The sequence below is a fragment of the Microplitis mediator genome, chromosome 3 (assembly GCF_029852145.1).
Source record: "Microplitis mediator isolate UGA2020A chromosome 3, iyMicMedi2.1, whole genome shotgun sequence".
Lineage (NCBI taxonomy): Eukaryota > Metazoa > Arthropoda > Insecta > Hymenoptera > Braconidae > Microplitis > Microplitis mediator.
Genome location: NC_079971.1, coordinates 20,951,410 through 20,966,713, shown reverse-complemented (window position 1 = coordinate 20,966,713; position 15,304 = coordinate 20,951,410). Strand labels below are relative to the sequence as shown.

Below are 15,304 nucleotides of genomic sequence, written 5' to 3'. Positions count from 1 at the left end.
GAAGGAGTGACCTGTTAGACGGAAGGTTGCGACCACGAAACTCGGCCAAGGCAGCCGGTCAATGCAGGCGCTCTTCTCAAAAGAAATAACCGAGAGCTATAAACCGTAAAAAAAAGGACACGTCAACAAAATGAAAGAAAAAAAATGATAAATGAGGGTGAGAAAGAGCTGAGGAAAGTAAATCCTAGCACAGGTGGTCAGCCTGTGGTTTGATGCCCGTTGGCTGTCGTCCTTTTTAAACCTCCGGACTTTGGATCCTGGACTGAGTAGTACTCTGTTCTCTTCCGTCACCACTAACGCCATACTATCTTTTTATTCTTTCCACAACTATATAATAATAAAATATAATAAAAAAAAAAACCTCAGCGAACTAACTCATCCAGCTTTCATCCAAACTTTCATCGAGTGAACTTAAATAAATGTACTTTGTTATATAACACACTAGACCCGGGAAAACTGTAGTATAGATGTAGGGAAAGCTCACTTCCACTTGGACTTGGGCTCGGTTCTTTTACCGCTGATGCTTTTCTCGCTCACCAAAAAACTTTGTACTCTTACCGCGATAAAAGTGGATTAAGTGTCTTATGTTATATATGTCGGGATGATGTACAAGATAACGTAAATCTTATAGAACAAGTTACCGAGTGGTAAACATTGTGGAATTTGGTGAAAATATAAATTTATATTGTAGTAACTGGGTTTTGTTTTATTTGTTATTCGACGGTAATTTTACTTTTTATTGCTCCTAGGTTTTATTTTTTTTTCTTTTCAAACTGCAATTTGTCGAGAGTAAAAACTTAAGTAAATATTATTTAAGCGATTGATCGTTTTTTTGATCACTAAATTTTTTGAATTACGGAAATAAAAATTTTATTTGTGGGCTGTCATCAAATTTCAATAAAAATTATCTTGTTTCGAAATTAGGTCTAAGAAAATTAGGCTTTTTATTTTTGTAGAGGATCCTGGGGTAAAATGAGGCATGATATTGAAAAAAAAATTTTTCGATTGGAAATATTTATGTACGTCATCTAAGGGAGAGTGGGGCAAGATGACCACTCTGGTCATTATGGTCAGAATTAGAAGTGAAAATAAAATTTCTGTTATAGACGATAAGTTTGGCCTGCAAAATTATCGACACAAAGTGATTATTTGAAATATTTTATGAAATTTGGGAGAAATTTTGATAAAACAAAATTTCGATATAAAATAACCCACAAAAAAAATTTTTTTTTCTACAACATTTTTGATAATTTAATAAATTAATTAATCAATATCGACATCAATAAATGTATTTAAACAGTTTTAACTTATGAACACTTGAGTATACATTTTCAATACAGTCTATGAAAGTAACAGCAAAAATAGTAGTTTATATATCAAGTGCGATTGTGTATTAGATGTATACATTCCGTTTCTGTAAGCAACACTCGAAAAGTATGTCAATGTTTGGCTCAGACGACAGGTAACAAAGGGCACTCATAAATATATGATGAAAAATTATGCCACGAGATGACTCAATGAGTTACTTCGATATTTTTTGCACGCTAGTCTATAGAACATGCAACTAAAAAATATTTTTCGTAATACCGACTACGGAAGTCAGCTATAGTTTAGTCATTTTTCCTTGCACAAGTATCGAAAAATGACTTTTTTCTGTCTATCGGTCTCCGAATTCCCTCATGGATACGGGCAAATTCTATAATGCATCGGAAATTATTTTAATTCTTTAATCGCCCGCTAGATGGCTACAGATCTATAAAAAAAATATTGACAAAGTCGATACTTATAAATAAATTCAACGTTATTATCATAAATTTTTATTTTTGTCCTGTGATTTCGAACGATCTTTTTAAAAACGAAAAATTCTAAGCTACTTCTTCTTGTAAATCGAGCTTCTACCATTGCTATGATAAAAATATTATTCGATACGTTGTGTTCAAAAGTAGACTTGGTAACAGGACATTTGAGGTTATGACACTTTTTTAACAAGACTTTGTTTACTATATCCAGGCTCGCTCGTTCAATTACTCACACGGCTTCGTTGAGAATGCGCCCTAACCTCAGACTAGTGACGTCACTTCAAGCCTGTCAGAATCCCTAACTTTCCATACATGTATCGAAAATATCTATTTTTGCACATCTGATGACGTCATAATTTGAACAGTAAGTTATTTTTATTATCCAATGTTTCATGTCCAATATTTCTAGGCGCTAAATGGCGCGAATTTTGAATACTGGTTACAAAAATTTAAATTAGTACTTTTGTTACAACAGAACTATGCACTTTTGAATGGAAGCTTTTTACTCTAGTTAACGAAATAATGGTAATAATAAAAAAAAAAAAGTTATCACAGTATTAGAGTAATTTCAAGACACGCATTGTAACGTATTTTGTCGTATTGAACTAAAAAAAAAAAAAATAGTACAACGAAGCGTGAAATTTGAATGTCCTTGGTGTGACATACGAGTAGGAACGATTGCTGTCCTGTGTACACATACTACAATATTCTAGCATTACATGCACACTATATCTCTCTCTTTCTCTCTTACTCACCCGGTTTTTGGGGGCGTTAGAGAGTACAAACGTACGTGGTGTCGACACTGACAGCTAATCGATCGATCCTGATTTACGTTGGTATAAATAATGGCAGGTTGTCCTGCGGATCCACACATTCGTACCAACACTGTTCTGTGCAATACGATCTCTTTTATGTCTCACACATCCATAACTATTAAAATTGTCATCCTACAATACCAGCCGGGATATTTTAAATATTTATTTCAAAATATCCTATTGACATTTTATTTTAAAGGAACGACAGCTTTAAAGTTTTCAAAATTCAAAAACTTTTTATATTAACGGGAATAAATTTAACTGGAAACACATAAATCAATACTTTGAAAATAACATCCATGACCTACATTTGATGAGTTGAAAAATATATGAATACCATTATTTAATGACCTAGTTTAAGTAATCAATTTTCATCGTTATTTAATTATCGAGATTTGATAACATTAATTACATATCCAATTAAAATTAATTGCCTAAATCAATCATTCCTTAAGTAATACGTAATTACAACTAAATAATAATAATATAAATCATTTCCGCTCATATATATGGCAACTAATTAACCAAAAATTTCATAATTATCAAATTTATCATTTCGAATTCGAATATCCGGTGAACTATCAAATTTACGTCACATATCACAGAGACATTTTGTGTAGGAAATTGAATTCTCTATAAAATTATCTCAGTACATTTTTGCCGCAGGTTCAATAATTTCGCCGGAATTTAAATTCAAAGATAATGGAAAAAAATTATGGGATTTATTTGAGCCTAATTTCGACATCTCACACTAAAAATAGAATTTTTAGCAAAACTATCAAAGATACAATAAAAATGTATAGAAAACAATTTGTAGAGGACAAAATTTCCTACAAAAAAGGACTTCGCATATTTTAACATAAATTTGATAGTTCAAAAGTTATGATTGAAAAATAAATTTGTGTATCAATCTAAATGTAAATAATAATGATAATAACAATATATTATTGATTTATACGAAATTTGGTATAAATTTGATGCATAAAATGATGGGGGTGATGATGACGATGATTTTAATGTGAAGTTTTAGATTAACGTGTGATTCATTTATCGTTTGAATTTACCATAGCGTTTTTGGGCGCCATCGATGACGACACAACGTCACTCGATTGGTTATTAACGCGTCTATAATGTCATCCCTTCTAAATTGAACCTATCACTTCTGCCGTGGTGTTTAACACACCGACACACACTCTTAAATACACATATATGTGATGCATGCAAACACGGTTATTTAGTAATAGTAAAAGCAATACCTGGGACATACCAATACTCGGCAAATTCAAACTGTTGGTTATATACATAGATATATATGGGTAAATATATGAATATATGTATGCAGATGTGAATATAGATAGACAGTAGAATACGAAACGTAACATCCAACATCCAGGGCTTGTTCCACAACTCTGATTGGTCAAGTTTACTATGCATATGCATTGAGAGTATGCAAATCCGTTTTGCCGAGGCTGGCTTTATCGAATACAAACCACCACCTGCTACAAATGATTCTGTACTATGCTACTAAAGTCTCTCACTCTATCAAGCCGTCTAACCCACGCCCGCACAAAACATCACTAACAATAATTGGTGGGTCAAAGGAAATTTGAGGATTCCGGTATTTTCCTTTGTTTTCATAAATCATTCATTTCGTCCATATGTTTTATATATTTGAATCATTGACACTGTTTATCTATCATATGATTATATTTTTAGTCATGATTCATGAATATCCTGTCGAAATTTAAGTCCTTGAGGTTCTACTGATCTACGATCTGTAGGACGTAAAAGGAATCCAGAACCTAAGGAACGTAGAAAGGATGTTCTGTTTAGGAACTAGTAAGCTTTGCTTTTTTCTAATTTCGACAGGTATTAGAACTTCTACAGACTCTCATTAGAGATGCTTACAGTGTCTGATAGAGCTTGTCGAGGCTTTACTTAAAATTTTAAGCGGACTTATTAGCGCCTGGTTAGACTCTATTTTACAATCTTTCTAGGTCCTATTAAATTCTTAATTTTTTGTAACTATAAATTTTTTAAATGATTGGAACAGTGAAGAGGGAAATTCAAAAGAATAAATCGATTTTATTAATCTTGATAATTGGATACTGTGAAGACGAGTTTGATACTAAATTATTATAAAATTTCTTAGTTATTTATATAATTTTTAAAATACTTTTGAAATTAATTTTTCCTTTTGATATAATGGACGAGTATTTAAATTATATAAAAAATTATCACAATGATATAATTTCCGTATACACTCTGAAATTTTTTAAAGTCTCACACAGCCTAAATTTTTCTTAGTCCCGTAAAAAAAATTTGGTTTTATATAAAGATAAATTATAAAAGTACATGACCGAATCCTAAGAGATCATTTTAGGATCCTGAGGATCTCTGAAGATCGTAGAAGAAAAAATTAAAATTTTCAATAATTTTTTATAATTTTTAAATTAAATATCAGTCGGGCCTAAAAGTAGTTAGAAAGGTTCTGGCAAAGTTGTTAGAGTGCCTAGAAGAATCTAAATAGACCATGTTAAGATTTTTAGATTCTGGCCAGGCTCGACTTCTAAAAATTGCTAAAACGTTAAATTCTAGATAGCACTTAAGGACAAACGTACTAAAAGAGAATCTAGCCAGCACCTAATTGAATTTAAGTATCACTTAAACTTTAATTCGGGACATTTTTTCCATTTTATTTGATCGTACTATTGTAGTGTAATTCTGAACTGGCAAACTCGTTTTGCACATGCAGAACATTTTTCAGCGAAAAAAACCTAAAAAGTTGAGTACTGTGAGGACTCCCAACCAGAAACTAAACTTTTACTACATTATTAGTAGAAATGGCACTTTCTATTCATGCTATCGAGTTCTGTATTTTACAATGCGCATGTTAAACATTTAGATGTGTCCTAGATGTACTTACAGGACCAAACTTTTTGCTTAATTTTTTACAGTTTTTTTTCGACTATTTTACTCACACATAAATATTTCTACACTCTTTTAATTACACCAAAAGAGGTAAAATTGTATACTAGCATACAGAGAATTTATTAAGGAACAATTTAAACTTAAAATTAAGTCGATTCGTTATTTTATTAGTTTAAAATAAATTATTTTAACTCAAGAAACCAGTGCTGTCAATTGTTACGTATGAAACTTCGTAGACACGATAACTCTCGATAGACACAATTAATCGGCCCAACTTTTTTTTTATTATCTTTGTATTTTTTATCACAAGAACCCTATGGAAAATCACAATCTAAATCCTTTTAGTTTAATTGTAATTAATCAAAAACGTAAAACTGATTATTCACGAAAAATTTAGCTGCCATTTTTTTTTTTACTGTTGTTATTATTTTTTTCATTTTTTCTCTCCATCAACTACTGGCGGCAGCACTAGCGTACCAGTATAGGTTTGAAAAAAAAGAGCGACATCTAAGACAAAAAGGCGGGATATTTAAAAAAAATGTTAATAAAGAAATATTAAACTGAAAATAATAAATAAAAAAATCAAATTGATTATTTATAAGTTGAATAAAAATTCATACTAAAAAAAAATAAATTAATATTACAAAACAAAAGTAATGATTAAAAATAAAATGAGCGATCGAGGTGTGCGCTTTTGGACTCTCTAACCATTATTTTAGTTTTTTTTTCTCCAATCATTCATAAATTATTTTATCAGATATCTAATGAAATTTATCAATACTATAACTTGTTAGTGAGCATTGTTATGGTAAAATTCCATTCAACTTCTCTCCATAGTTGATTTCATTTTAGCGTTATCTCCTTTACTTCTGTCAGAATGACGGACGATAAAATACACGTGATATTTTATTAAAATAACGACATTTTCTCCAATTATTGTAAATGAATAATAAAATCAGAAAATAATGATGAAATATAATCTATTGAAACAAAGTTCTACAATAGGATTGAATATTGTTAACGTGTATAAATATTTTATTTCGTTAGTTGTGTTAAACCTTGTACAGAGCAAGGGGATTAAAAGTTATGAAAATACAAAGGATCTACCTTTATTAAATTCACTCGCTAATTAAACTGGTAAATGGAATGTAAAATAGCCAATGGATAGAATATACATCAGTTTAAATCCATGAAGTAGATGTAACACTTTTGATGGATTAAACTGTTTAAAAAAAGAAAAAGAATTATGTATATATTTTTAAATATTCTATCATACCTGCGATAACAGAATAGCTTTATTAGTACATATCTATTTCGATATTAATGGATAAATAAATATGAAAATTCATCCTCTTGTATAGATGAATTTTTTATTTATATATATCTATGTTTTAATCATACATCAAGACAATGAAGTATTCATGGCATGATATCTAGGTCAGGATATATGAGAGTATTTTTTTTAATGAAAATTAAAATAAATATTCTCGTGTAACGAAAATTAAAAAAAAATGAAAATATAAAGTGGAACATTGTAATTGTTTGTTTGATAAAAAAAATAATAAAACATATAGTAAATATATGAATATATAGTTATGCAATGGAATTAATTAATTAATATATTTTGTTATTTATTTTTCAGGATTACGCATCGATAACCAGTGCTATTGACATACGATTCTGGTGAGTGAAAATAAATTTTATATAGTTGTATAAATATATTTGATCGAATGCATATAACAGTTATTAAATGAAGTTTAATAATAAATTGAAATTAATTTTTAATCTACTTCGTATAGTTAACGTCATTAGAGAAGGCCATTGTGGTTTTAAATTGTAAGCTGACTGTAATATTATTTGTGTTGCGCGAATCAAACGCGGTTTCGTTGCTCCGTGCGTATGTTTGCATGTACGCACTCACCATAACACTTAAAATATTCAATTAATCGGATTTATTATTTCTGTATCATCTTCAGATGACCCTTAAGTATGACCCTATGAAGTACGGCTTCTAAAATCGTTATTGTTTTGTTATTATTTATAAATTAATACCAAGTTTTATAAGACGGCCATTTTCTCATTTTAAAAAGTGGAAAGAAAATTTAATTAAATTTTTTTCTTTAAAAATTTATGATTGATAATTATAGAAGAAAGTGAGGCAAAATGGGCCGTCGAAAAAATTAGAAATTTTTTTTGATAATTATTTTTAAATAATAAATGTTATTTTTTATCAGACACTTTATGCAAATAAAATAAAGTTATTTTGTTTTATAATTCTGATAGAGTTTATTTGCGAGGTTAAAACTGTTTGACAAACGATTTTGGGGAGAAAATAACACCGGCTAGAAACGGAATACGTTCAATTATTTTTAATTAAAAAAAAAACATTTATCACAAAATGAAAGTTTGATATCCTGACTAGGTTATCATTGAGTTGTCAATTAATATATTTATTACTCGAATTATTTATTTATAAAAAAAAATTGTTCGTGGTGGCGCTGGTGTCTGTTTATCGGAGTGATTTCGGTCAGAACGGGCAAAGTCGGCCAGCATATATAACAGTATATTCCAAGTCAAATAATATTTATTTTACAAATCTATCAACTATTTATTTATTTAGCTACAAATAATATTTATATCATCAGCAATACCTGGATTTTAAAAAACGATCTGATGAGCGCCCGAAGTTGCAATTAATAGATTTAAAAGCAATTCAATCTCTCGCCAAATCACAGTATCGTCGCTCCACCAAAATTTATTATTAAAAAAACTCAACGAATAAATAAAATAAAATCTAGGTTTTACTGAATCCCAGTCCAGTAAAACGTCTTTTTCCACCGTCCAATAATTATACTTAAAATATAAATCACCAGTTGCCTAATCCTCAATCTCTTACAAATCTCACACCAAAATCGCAACTAAAATCTAATAGAAAATCTAACAAATTCCACTTATTTCCCATGATATAAATAATAAATCGATCAATTACTTTATCGATATCATCCCCATATAAATCCACTTATTACAATCATTAAACGAACCTTCCATCTCACCATACTCATTATTTATTAACGGTTATTTTTCTCTCAATCCCAATTTAATAAAACTTTAACACCAAATAACAATAGACTATTTTTTTATGACCACGACTTCGATAATGTTGAGTCGGTAAACCGACACACGAGGGGACAGTATTTGACCCTCCATAATATTCCTCTCCTCATATTCACCATCAACCCAATAATTCTCTTCTCATGTGTTTCACGTGCGTTAGACACACAGTATACGGGTACTTTGTACGTGAAAATAATTATTATCCTACACGCTAGACTGCTCATCATTGTCGTATCATCAGTAACGAGATATTTAATCATTAAAAAATATATATATATATATCACTACTTACCGACTCATGCGCTAATAAAAAATTATATACACTGTGATTATTAATTTTTTTATGAAATATTTTTTAATTATCAACTTAACTTTCATACTCGACCACTAACGCTATCGCTCGTCATTCAATTTTTAATGACAAGTCGTTAACATTTTTCTCTTTATCGAAATTATTATAACGCATTATATTGTCAACTTTTATTATCATTATTATCGTTATTATACTAGGAGCAAATCACAAGTCAGAATTGAACAAACTAAGACAGTTACAGCCGAAAGATCAATTACATACCGTAGATTCTTATGTCATAATAAGTTACCAAAGGAAATTACCAATGAATCTCGAATCAATATTTTTAAAAGACTACTAAAATAATACATCAAAGAGATTGTACAAATATGTTAATATTATTGATGAATTATTCATTTAGTATTTTTCTATCGTATCAAATACATAAACTCTACTATAGGTGATGGAAACATGTTTTAATATATGGTTTTAAACAATATATGCGAAATGACGGTCATTGTTACTTTGGTCAAATCACGAGCAATTGACGAGGAAATGCTCGTCAATTGACGTCATTTTTTTTTGGTCAGTCACAAAAATTCATGAGCATTTTTTTTTCTTTTCAACTTAAATATTTTAAATATTCAAAACAAAGTTTATCTAAAAATTCTGACGTTAATAAACAAATTTGGCTTGCTCAACTAGTTAGATGGAAAATGACCATCAAAATTTTTTCGGTCATTTTTTGGTCAATTTTTTGGACTTCAGAATCCGATGAAATTTGTTTGCTGAAATTGGTTTTACAGATTATTTGTTAAAAACGATTACGAGATCTATCAATACGCACACAAAATTCTGACGGTAATAAACAAATCTGGCTTGCTCAACTACTTAAATGGAAAATGACCGTCAAAAATTTTTTGGTCAAGTTTTTAATAATTTTTTAAGTCATCGTGGCGCTTTTATTCTCATTTCGCGGGAATTGCCGTTAATTTCAAAAAATGACCGGCGGTCATTTTTTTAGTTGGTCAATTGACGTCGAATGACGAGCAATTGACGAGCATATGCATTGCTTCACATCACTAGATAAGATAGTTTTTTATCTAAAGATGGATTAAATAGCAATTAAGCTAGCTGACAATAAACATTACATTATAATTATTATCATTATTATTAGCACTAGTAGATTTCATAGAAATCTATCTATTGCATCCCGGATCAAAATATCTAGCCTCATTGAACAAAAATAAGCCTTAATCCAGCCTCACTGAGTAAAGAAAGCATTTTGAGACTCAAATGATGTTCAAAAAGTCTCAATGAGCCTCAAATGATTCTCAAAGACCCTTAAGAAGCCTAGATGAGCCTCAAATGAGCCTACTACTCGACTATGTAATACAAATTCGATTAGTATTATTTGAGACTCATTGATGCTTTTTTTACTCAGTGAGGCTGGATTAAGGCTTACTTGGGTTCGATAAAACTAGATTGAGGCTCGATATTTTGACCCGGGATTGCCCTCATGGTGGAATTTTCAAAGAATTTTGCCACAGTCTGTCATAATTCGTCGAGTAGGTTCCAAACATACTATTGGTTCAAAAGTTTACATATGTACATATACAACGCGTTTTGTTGCGACGATAGTGCCTACAATATATGAATAAATCTTAGTAAAATTTGGCAAATTTATTCTATTAACGATTATCTCGGTTAAGTTCGAAGACGAGCAAAATCGGTCAACCAGTTCAGAAATGGTGGTCATTTAAATTCCAGAAAATAACGAAAAGTGCAGTTTCTGTGACTTTTTTGGTAGATAACGTCTTAATGGAAAAACATAGCGTTATTGTGCAATGCTAGAAGGATTTCTTAGTATTTGAGAAATGGTTTCTTAAATACTAAGAAATATTTTTAAATGCTAAGAAATCCTTCTATCAGTGTGTAAAAAGCTGATAGAATAAGCTGTGTTTTCCTTTTCTTACTTTGTGTTTTACGATAATTTTTCGAATTTCAATACAGATTTAAATTTACATGATTAGTTTTTGTGTTATGGCAAAAATTTCAAAAGTCTATCTATTACAATTTTGAAATAGAAAATTATGAAGTATGCCAATGAAAAAAATTGATTTTTAGTTTAGTTTTATCTTAAAAATTCAAAACTAATAAATAATTAGAAATCTACTTCCATTTTGGATGCCGAATAGCCATTATATTATTAGTATTATTTTTTTTTAATTTTTTTTTCATGCTTATCAAAATCATACGATCCCTATTGTATATTTTTACATTTTTTTCCTACTTTCGACTCACGCCTATTCGTAGCTTTTGTTCGTTGCCTATTTTATCCAACAAAAAGTTAATTTAAAACAAATTCAGAGGTTTTTCCTATTGTAATACGATTATACTGTTTATATTTGTTTTTAATAAAACACGCTGAAAAAAAAAATTATCTGCGTACTAATTTATTGCTATGCAAATTGATTTTTCATTTTCATTTAAAACAAAAATTAAAAATTACTCGGAATAAAAACAAATGGGATTTTTATTATCAGCTTATATTGGACTAAATACTATATTGTTCTACATAAATCTTTCAATTATTACGTTTTAATAACAGAAGCAGTTCAACTCATCGAGATCAAATTTATCGAAATATTTTTCAAATGTAAAAAAAAAATTGACACTGATTTTTAGCCTGAATACTCAAAATTTGGAGCTCCAAAATTTCTATATCTAGTTTTCGAGTTTTAAACTTTAAATATATCAATAAGGAGTCAGTTTTTCAAAAAAATACAGGATACCTTTTTTGTAGAGAATTTGACGCTCTACAAAAAATATATCTTGCAATTTTTCAAATAATTCAATATTTTCAGAGATATTTCCAAAAAACCAATCACACTTTTTTCTTGTTAAATCATAAAGTCGCTGGTTCGAATCCCGACGAGGTCCATTTTTTTTTTTACTGTCTATTTCTTTTTCCAAAAAGTTAATTAAATTTTTATAAAAAATCTTAGCACAGACAATTTTTATCATAAAAAAAAAATAACTCCATACGGGAAGAGAAGATTATTTTAAAAAACCTGACAAAACACATGAAATATAATCATAAGTACTGTCGTAAACAGAAACTGAAAACTAAAAAATAGTTAAAAAAAAACGCTGGGAAAATGCGTATACTTTCAATGATCTCTTTGTCCTGGAGCGTATCTCACACAGTTTCTAACAATCCTTTGTCCTCTGCCTCTAGCAGTTTTCTCGGTCTACTCCTCGCTTGTCTTCGCACGTCGTCGAGACGCCTACTTTACACAAAGAAAAAGTGTCCTTATGATACAGTACCTTAGTACTTGGGCTTCATATTTTTCTCCTTATCAGTACGTTTTTTTATAGAGAGAAAAAAAAACGAATAAATAAACGAAAGAAAAAACAGAAAAACAACAGAAAAAAGAAAGAAAAACCTAATGCCTTTGAATAAAATTATTGGAGCTGCAGGGACGCTACCGCGAGAGGGCAGGAGACGACACACAAAAGAATTGAAGTGTAGAAGGGAGGGGGGATGGGAAATTGTGAAATGCGACAGAATATCTGCAGGCAATGTCGCACGGGACATGCTGAAACACACATTTATAAAACGGAAACGAACGGTTCATACACGCTATACGCATTCGCACTATATATATATATATATATATATATATATATATATATATATATATATATATATATATATATTAATATATATACATATATAAATGAGAATCCTCTAGTGAATACGCAAATTCGTAGTGTCACAAGCGCTTGGTATGATTCAGGATTATATTATTAATATATAATCCCATCGTGCATTTCCGGGAATATTATTTATCTTGAATGCATTCTATTTATTAATTTAAATAAATTTTCATTAAATTTATGTACATTTTATTTTTACATATCTTAACATATTTATTGTTATTATCTATGGTGAAACTTGATTAATTACAATTTAGCCAATCGATAGTCAACTGCGATATAATAAATTGAGAGGAATATATTCCGTTGAATTACGATAATAAATAAAATATTCGTGTACAATACAAATTGTCAATATTAAAAACTGAGTATCTAAAAAATTCTCATGGGTACACATGAATTCCTGTATAGATTCTCATATATTTCTATAGAAATTCATACTTTTTTATATTGACCCTTTAAAGGATTAGAGTAACTTCTTGAACTTTTTAAGGTGTGATAATTTCTTGTGGGCTCTTATGGAAAAATTAACGCACCCTAAAGTGTACAGAAAGTCACTATAATGCTTTTAAATGGGAATTATATGCTCACTTATACATTTGTTCTATGAATTGTATACATCCGAAGTAGACTTTTTTTTTTAAAAAGCGATCTTCGCAATTATTATCAAAATTCAGAAATATCAGATTAGATTGATGAGGATTTTAAATATGAGCCTGTAAAATTTCCGAACCATGCGGTCGGGAGTTCGAATCCTGATCACGTCAATTTTAATTAATTTTTTTGGATTTTTTACTTATTGCTGTAAATATTAATTTGGATTATTATTCAATTCGTGTAAATATTATTGCAACAAATATAAATTTATTTATATTTTATTAAGAGGTTTTTTCGTACCATGACATGCAGTTTTTTTAAAGCAAACAAACTGACGAAATTGTACACGGAGAAAAAAAAACAGGAAATTTTCCTATGTTACATGGAAATTTTTACTATGCTAACATAGGAAAATTTACTATGCTAACATAAGAATGATTCCTATGTTATATAGGAATTATTCCTATGTTGACATGGTATATTTTCCTAGGTGAGCATAGAAAAGTATACTATATATCATATGAAAATCTACTATGTAGCATAAGGAAATTCACGAGCAACATAGGCATATTCAGTACGTTAACATAGGAATGATTCCTATTGTGACATAGTAATAATTCCTATGTTACATACACGCTAAGAAAAAAATGCTAACTATTACCATCTTGCAATTGGGAATTATTACCATCTGTATGTGATAATAATTATCATCCTCTTATGTTAACTATTCGATTCTTGTATAGTGATATTTACGATTGCCGATAGTAATAGTTACCATCTAGATAGTAATACTCCTTATGTCTGGAAAATTTTATAATTTTGCCTTTTGAGATAGTAATGATTACCATCACAGATAAGAATAGTTACGATCTCCAATAGGAAACGTTAAAATAAAAAAATGAGAATCATTAAAATGTAAAGACGGGAATAGTTACTTCGTTTATATGACACGTATTACCACTTTTTCTTCAGCGTGTAAGAAAAATTACTGTGCTAACATAGGAACAATGCTTATGCTTACGTAGGAATTTTCCTTATGTTGACACAGTAATTTTTACTATTACAAAAAAAGTTCCTATGTAACACAGTTTTTCTTCTATTTCCATAGAGAATTTTCTTATGTTGACACAGTAATTTTTACTGTTACATAAAAAGTTCCTATGTAACATTGTTTTTTCTCTATTTCCATAGGGAATTTTTCTATGTTTTCATAAGAAAAATTCCTATGCCCATATAGTAATAGTTACAATGCCAATATAGAAAAAATAACTGTTTGTTTTTTTCCGTGAACTTGTTTTTTTTTTTTTTTTTTTTTTTTTGTAAATTTAATTCATGATTTTACGTCTAATCGCCCAACATTTTCCTACAGAGAATTATAATCCTAAAAGCCGGGCAGTTATTTTTCATATTAAAATGACGAAACATCAGAAAGTATAACGTTAACATAAATTAAAAATAATTTTAAAAATAAACTGTAGTAAATAAAATTAAAAATATAATCAGACATGCAAAAGCACAAAAAAAAACTAATCTCCTTTATCTCTTTGTAAAATAATTTTTTGTGCAAATCGCACTAAATGAGTTTGGAAAAATTTAAACTCAACACAATTCATAGCTGAGAATATTTTAATTGAATTTAAAGCCGGATATACTTTCCATTGGGAATAAAATCTCGTGTCTTTCACTACTTCATCCTTTTTAATTTTTTTTTCTCCCTTTACCTTTCTCTCCTCCCCTCGAATTTTTTCTCTTTTTAACCTCCCTCGCCGTCAGCAGCAATTTCCTTTTTTTTCTTTCCCTTTCGTTTCCATTTTCTTCCCTTCTCTAAACTTTTTTTTTTACTTTTTTTCCGCCTTCCCGCTGCCTCCCGCTCATTATTCACGTATGCCTTAATGTTCACAAGGACAAAGAGAGAAACGAGTGACTGAGAAAAAACTATAAGAGAAAAAAAACTATTCTATAACATCAAGCATTATGGAAGCAATGAAAGTCACGTCATAACGTAATACATCTAGTTTATGAGTATGTTTTAA

General features: G+C 29.5%; 1 long non-coding RNA gene across 2 annotated transcripts in view; it reads left to right on the top strand.

The window, feature by feature from the left end:
* Positions 1 to 15,304, top strand: part of LOC130664575 (uncharacterized) — a 116,114-nt gene that overhangs the window by 43,774 nt on the left and 57,036 nt on the right. For both annotated transcript variants that reach the window (XR_008989429.1, XR_008989428.1), the window contains one exon: positions 7,188 to 7,228. This is a non-coding gene — a long non-coding RNA (uncharacterized LOC130664575). The remainder of the gene's footprint in view (positions 1 to 7,187; positions 7,229 to 15,304) is intronic.